This window comes from Lycorma delicatula, chromosome 3 (genome assembly GCF_047948215.1).
Source record: "Lycorma delicatula isolate Av1 chromosome 3, ASM4794821v1, whole genome shotgun sequence".
Lineage (NCBI taxonomy): Eukaryota > Metazoa > Arthropoda > Insecta > Hemiptera > Fulgoridae > Lycorma > Lycorma delicatula.
The window spans coordinates 180,915,432-180,923,209 of NC_134457.1; positions in this window are offsets into that span (position 1 = coordinate 180,915,432).

A 7,778-nucleotide genomic window follows, 5' to 3' on the forward strand; every position below is an offset into this window, starting at 1 on the left:
ACTACTTTCGTTTTGTTCCTGTTTATTTTCACGCGGTAGTTCTTGCGTAGGACTTCATCCATGGCATTCATTGTTTCTTCTAAATCCTTTTTACTCTCAGCGAGAATTAGTATATCATCAGTAAATCGTAGCATCTTTATCTTTTCACCTTGCATGTTACTCTGGAGTAACCTCACACTCTGGTGTGTGTGTGTGTGTGTGTGTGTATCAGAAGCAAGCCGCGTGATGGGAAAGTTCTACAACTGTGTTGTCAGATTATTTTCTAATAAATTTGTTAATAAAATATTAAGTCACCGTCATATTAATACTATTTTTTTTATTACATTTTTTAAGTCTACTAAAATTCTAAACCAAAAGTCTAAATCGGTCGTAGAACTTTGAAAATCAGATTTTTTTGTACAATGTAAAGTACGTTTTCTCCGAACAAGTCGATGCAGTTCCCTATACTTGTTAATTGTAAAATTTCAGATTTGTAGAATTTTAGTACTTACGTATTAACGCCACCGCAGCTACGGCTTTATTTAAAAACAAAGTAGTCAATCGGATTTCGGTGGAAAATGAACAGTCTCTTTATTAATTTTAATAAATGGTTATTTATATTTATTTATTTTATAAATATAATTTAACCAAAGTTAACCTACGCTCGCTTCGCACGCTAACTTTGACTAATTAACAGGAGTGTTTTGATTATTTAAATAATAAATAATTGTAATAATTACTGAATTTATTAAATAAATACTCAAAAAATTACGGTGTGAAAATCATCCAATAATTTTCCAGCTTTTTAATCTTTCATTTAACTCGGATTCATAAACCGTTCAAAAATTGTCGCATTTTTTTTGTCCATCTCATTACATCATAATTAATATTCAGCCAATTATATTACATATATATTAATATATATACATATATATATAAAACGGTACAGTATCATGTTATTAATATATTATCATGAACATACGTTTTGGTAAATTGTTATTCATAGCAGTGATTCTCTACAAAATAACATAATCTGTAATCGTTAAGTTGAATTGTTGTTATATGTAAATTTTCTATAAAACAGACCAGATTTATAATAGTGCAGTTGTTAGAGAAATGAGAATGTTAACCGGTGCAAGAAGCAAAGAGAGAGTGTGAGGATATGTGTGCGGTTATACGTAAAACGTAGAATAGAGTATATTTTATGGTACATGAAATTAACAACGTTGTCTTATTGTAATGCGGATTTTGCAATTTGTTTCTAATTTTAACACAAACCGTTGATTTGCATTATTTTAGTAAGATACTATCTACTATTCTATCTTAGGTTAAGTTGATAATAATAAATTATTGTTAAATAAAATTTTTGCAACAATTTCTGGTTTTTAAATTAAAAATAAATTTAAAAAGAACGTGTTTAATAAGATGAATTTTAATATAATTTTAAAAAAAAAAGAATAATTATTTATTTGTAATTTTTGAAAGCGTATATTAAGATAAAAGGTAGTCTAGATCTTACTGTTAAAAATGATGATTACAAATCATATTTGAAGTTTTTTTAAAGAGAAAAAGTTAAAATAATGAAATCGATATAAATAAAAATGTAAATAAAGTTCTTCAACGATTGCTTGGAAATTTTGACACAACGTTGCATTTGAATATGCGCGTGTTTTTATATACCTAAGATGTCACACCTGTGACAGGTAAAAACGTGATTTTTTTGAGAAAACAGTGCTATCTGTTGAACGTAGAAGCAACATACGCTGTACTAAATATTTTACGATTCCATTTCAATGTTTCCGATATGTAGGTCCCCGCTATACAACCCACCGGGTTGGTCTAGTGGTTAACGCGTCTTCCCAAATCAGCTGATCTGGAAGTCGAGAGTTACAGCGTTCAACTCCTAGTAGAGCCAGTTATTTTTACACGGATTTGAATGCTAGATCGTGGATGCCGGTGTTCTTTGGTGGTTGGGTTTCAATTAACCACACATCTCAGGAACGGTCGAACTGAGAATGTACAAGACTACACTTCATTTACACTGATACATATCATCCTCATTCATCCTCTGAAGAATTATCTAAACGGTAGTTACCGGAGGCTAAACAGGAAAAAGAAAGAAAGGTCCCCGCTATACACTAAAAAAGTACTGGACCGATTTATGGGCGGGGAAAAGGGAGAAAGGAGAAAATAGAAAAAATAAAAAATGGGAAAATGGTGGAAAGGGGGGAAAGAAAGGGGAAAAGAGCAAAAAAAGAAAAGGGAACGGGACGAAAGAGGGAGGGAGGGGGAAAGGAAAATAATTGAAAGAGAAATGAATGAAGGAAGTGGGAAAATGAGAAAAAATAGGAAAATAATAGAAAGGGAAAGAAAGAAAATGAAAAGTGGAAAGAGAGGAAAGAGGAATGGGGAAAGGGAAACAAGAGAAGTAGAAATGGGGGAAGGAAATGGAGAGATTGAGGAAAGGTGAAAATAATAGAAAGGGAAATGGGAAAACGGGAAACGTGAATATGATAAAATGTCAATTGGAAAAAGGAAAATGAGGAAAGGAGGAAAAAGAAAAGGGGGAAACGGTAAAGGAAAAATTAAGAAAGGGTAAAAGGGAAAAGTTAAATTTTGTGAAATTCTGTAATGTTAATTTTGTTAATGTTTTATCAAAATTTCAATTGTGTTAATTTAATCTACACACACACACACACAGTATACAGCAATAGCGAAGCATTGCCGGTTCGGCTAATTTTATAATAAATATAATTTTAGCGTTTGTTTATTTAAAAATGTTATATTTTTTTTTTATAACTTGAATAAATTGTAATTTTTAATAGGGTTCCGTTATAAATTATGTGTATATGTGTGGTATATTAAAAAAAAACCTGACAACAGTGGGTTATTTCTGATACACGGCTTACATATACATACACACGTTACTTAATTAAAAATATTTATCATTTTATTTAAACGTAATATTTTTCGTTTATTTAATTCAATTATTCTAATTAAAGCGCGCGCACATACCGTATTTAATTCATGTGGATATGGCAGGACTAGCGGCGACGGTCGGAACTATCTAAAATAATGTAATTTCACAACTTAGAAAAAACAAATTTTGCTTCTACGGTCGGCAGCTGGAATAGCTGCGGGGCTTAACGTACCAGGTACGGAGTCAACCGGACGATCGAATTCGAAACCCAATGGAACCGAGTTACTTTACACTTTAAATATTAATTCATTTATTTAGTTCTACGACTCATTTGTGATATTACAACATAACAGACGACAACAAAAGCATTTTATGTAGGGGGGTGCAAATTTGAAAAAAGTATTTTTGCAGATATTGTTATTTTTTAATCTTTAACAAATTTTCCCAAGAAAAATATGATCTTAATTAGGCAAAATCTCAAGATATTGAGGGTGACCTTGCTCTACAGTCTTACTGATATTTTAATTTGAGAATTTAATGGCATCAATGCCCTATACATAGAAATAGTTTAACTAATTTTGGTCAAAATCGGTCCAGTAGTTCGGGAAATATAAGGTGATTTAAAGACCAACACCGAACACTTATACGTTAATAGAACATTAACATCTGAATAATTTCCACGTGGTTTATGTTTTTTTTTTTATTTTTTGGTTCCTTAGGTGTCAAAACGTCAAGATTCGATAAAAACCGGATATACCCAAATTGGACCGATTAAAATACTTTTCCTTGTACAGTTATAGAACTATCTAGACGGGAGTGTAAAAAAGGTTTAGGATTACATTTTTCTTTATTTAGAAAATACAAAAAAAGATAAAAACGATTTCCACCTTAAAGTTAGAAAAACTTCTAACTTAAAGTTAGAAAATACTCATTACGACAATGGTTGCATGTTAAAAAAATTTCACATGTTTCGCATACGACAAGCCCTTGCTTCTTACAATTCCAGCAATATTTTTGTCATCCCTTGTCATAAGGGTTGGTCATATCAAAACTTTTTCAGATAAAAGTTTTAGGTAATATTTAGAAGACTAACGCCGACTTTTAGACCGATTCGATTCTGTGCCTATTAATGGGAGGTATGATTTTTTTTTGTCTTTGAAACCCCATTTTTTCCACTACGTGGGCCGATGGTTGGTGATATCAAAACAGTTTTAGGGCTTTATCCATAGAATAGGTATTTAAACGAATTCGATATTTTACATAATAAGAAAGTTATAGCGATATTTTGTTTTTTTCGAAAAAGCTCCCCTTGGTCTGATTTTGTCCATTAAGGAACTCGACCGAGATTTTGGTTCGTTATATTTTATGTATCAATTTGAAAAAAAAATGGCGCAGAATTACGGCAGTTAATGTGTCTAATATATATATATAATATATATATAATATATATATACTTTTGAACAGTAACTTTGGTTAATGTTTTAAAATATAAGAAAATATTTTATCATAAGATACAAATAGCGCTTAAAATAATCGAACTAAAAATGAATTACATAACTTAATCGGTTAATTAAAATTAATTATCGGCTTTTCTAAATTACATGAAACAAATTTTTTGTCTAGCGGTTAGTTAGCATGTCATATAAATTAATCTTACCTTCATAACATATATTTATACCAGTCGAACGTAAATTTCAAACTAGAATTACGATTAAATATATGTAAATATACAAACAACTACTAATTATAGAAAAATAATTCAGTACTACGCTAAAAAAAAGTAATTAAACACAACCGAACAGATAACAACTTAAGACGAACAGCTACTTGAATAAACACGTTAATTCTTGTAACAATGCATGAGTGAGGCGACGGACGAATGTGAACGAAAAGATGCGGAAATACCCGAACTAATACTGTACCAGACTTGCTTGTTCACCATACGCCACAGTCTTATTACGAGTACATTTGCTTACATAATCGTTGCACGGCAGATAACGTTTCAACTAACTAAATGTAATGATTTTTTTTTTTTGGAGGGCAAAAAACGCTTTCGCGTTATTATTCCCCGGAATAATATATATATATATAAATCAGAAAATCCAATTAGCCTAGAAAATAAAACATTTAAACTAATAAAAATTTTTTAAAAATACATTTAAAATTAAATTCACAGCCATTTTTACAGCATTTTGTAAATTCACATAGAATTAAAATAAACATAAATATACACCCATACATATCATCCTGTGAAATAATACCTGAATGGTAATTCCCGGAGGCTAAACAAGCGAAAAAAAACGCAAATATAAAAAAATGTATATATATTTATAAATGCCCAAAAATCTTAAAATCTTTAAAAATCGTTCGTTCAAAAATCTTAAATCTCTGTAGTTCACCGATTGCTTTGAAATTTTGACGTTAAACCCAATCGCCAAAGAACCGCAGGTATCCACGATGTAGTATTCAAATCTACATCGTTACTACAGTTATACTACATCAAATACTACAGTTACTACTATATGTAGTAACTGCCTTTACTAGGATTTTAACCTTAGAACTTTGGACCGGGGTTCCTTTCTAAACCTTTTTTTCCGTTTCTGAACCTTTTATTTTTTGTCTTTAAGCTCCGGAAACCCGTTAGGTATTGTTTCAGAGAATGAGATGAATGATTTGTAGCGTGTGTGAAAATGACATGCCTGACCGGGATTCGAACCCGGGACTTCTAGATGAAAGGCAGAGACTCTGCCATTCGCCCTACGGAGGCCAGCTCCGTTTCTGATCCTTTTTTTTCCCCCTCTACTCCCCTGGGCCGGACCGACTTGATGGTATTACGCCACCCAGGGTAGTGTCCGTTACTCTAATTAGCCCTCCCCAACTACCGGCAATATACCGGCATGGCAGGTCGGGCTAACCGGTGGCTCTTTTGAGGTTTCTTTCATTTTTTGTCCTTTATGGCACGACACCATACCTCAATGCCGTGGTGTGGCCCATGGATCTTTTGATATTTTTTATTCCTACCAAACACACCCAAGGAGTCCTCAGCAGATCATTGAAACCAGCACACGTCAGCCTGCTGGCTCTCACTGCTGAGGCTGTCCACCCCACCTAACAAACTAGTACCCCGTATTTCTTTCATCTATGTTCTTTTATCTTCCGTGATGTACTTCGCCAACTGAATTTTTTGTATGTTCGAATTCGACGCTCTCAAAACGAATATAATGCAAGCAGACCAAATTACGAGAAGCACGTACACATTAATTTGGAACCGATAAATCATGTTTGTATAGTTCATAAATGCATTTTAATACCCGTCTTTATCTAAACAGCTTAAAATTTATTTTAACTAGGTTTCATCGGGTTACTGTTATGGGAGGGTAAATATTCATTACACTTTTTCTTTTTTTTGGGGGGAGGATGGGTGTGGACCTAAAACGGATGAGAATGACTTCTATATATTATAATTAACATAATATGTGTGTATTAATTTAATCGGTCGCTAAATAATGATCACACGACCACTGGTGGCTCGTAGCTAAAATAAGTGGAAGTGCTAAGTGCTATTCCAGAAAAAAATTTTCTATGCCTTTTCAAGTCCACGGTTAAAGTTTTCTGTTTAATAAAACAACCGGAAAAAATGAAGCTGGAAGCAGGATAATAAACTAATTCTACACTTTATCACGTTAAAGATAATGGTACATAATTTAAGCCTTAACTAGTCGCGACGGGTCTATATCACCCGAGACACTATTTTATATTCAAAATTTAATATTTTCCTCAATCTTATTAGGTTGGCAAGCCTGCTAATCTGCTATCGTAATCCGTTCTATCAGTCAATATCCAGCTTCGCTTAGTTAATGCAATATAAGTAACAAAGATAACCGATTTGACTCGACGCGACCAGTTGTGTTACACTACTGTGAGAGATCTTCTAAAAATTTAGGCCACATTTTAGTACAAAATTTACTTGTTAAGATGTATCTCACTCGGGGAAACAAAAAAAATTGATCAAAATAAAAATATATTTTAAAGAACACGACATTACTGTGAAGAATACAGAACAATTAGTTTAACTAGTAACGCAAAAAAAATCGTAACTAGAATTCTATACAAAAGAATTGAGAGGAGAGTGGAAGAAGCTTTAGGAGAAGACCGATTTGGATTTCAGGCCTCAGATAATAGTGGAAGGAAGATTAAAGAAAAACAAACCATCATACTTGCCATTTATAGACCTAGAAAAGGCATTCAGTAACATAGACTGGAATAAAATGTTCAGCATTTTAAAAATAATTACGGTTCAAATACAGAGATAGAAGAACAATTGCTAACATGTACCGGAACCAAACAGCAACAGTAACAATCGAAGAACATAAGAAAGAAGCCGTAATAAGAAAGGGAGTCCGACAAGGATGTTCCCTGTCTCCGTTACTTTTTAATCTTTACATGGATCTAGCAGTTAATGATGTTAAAGAACAATTTAGATTCGGAGTAACAGTACAAGATGAAAAGATAAAGATGCTACGATTTGCTGATGATATAGTAATTCTAGCCGAGAATGAAAAGGATTTAGAAGAAACAATGAACGGCATAGATGAAGTCCTACGCAAGAACTATCTCGTGAAAATAAACAAGAACAAAACAAAAGTAATGAAATGTAGTAGAAATAACAAAGATGGACCGCTGAATGTGAAAATAGGAGGAGAAAAGATTACGGAGGTAGAAGAATTTGGTTATTTGGGAAGTAGAATTACTGAAGATGGACGAATCAGGAGCGATATAAAATGCCGAATAGCACAAGCTAAACGAGCCTTCAGTCAGAAATATAATTTGTTTACATCAAAAATTAATTTAAATGTCAGGAAAAGATTTTTGAAAGTGT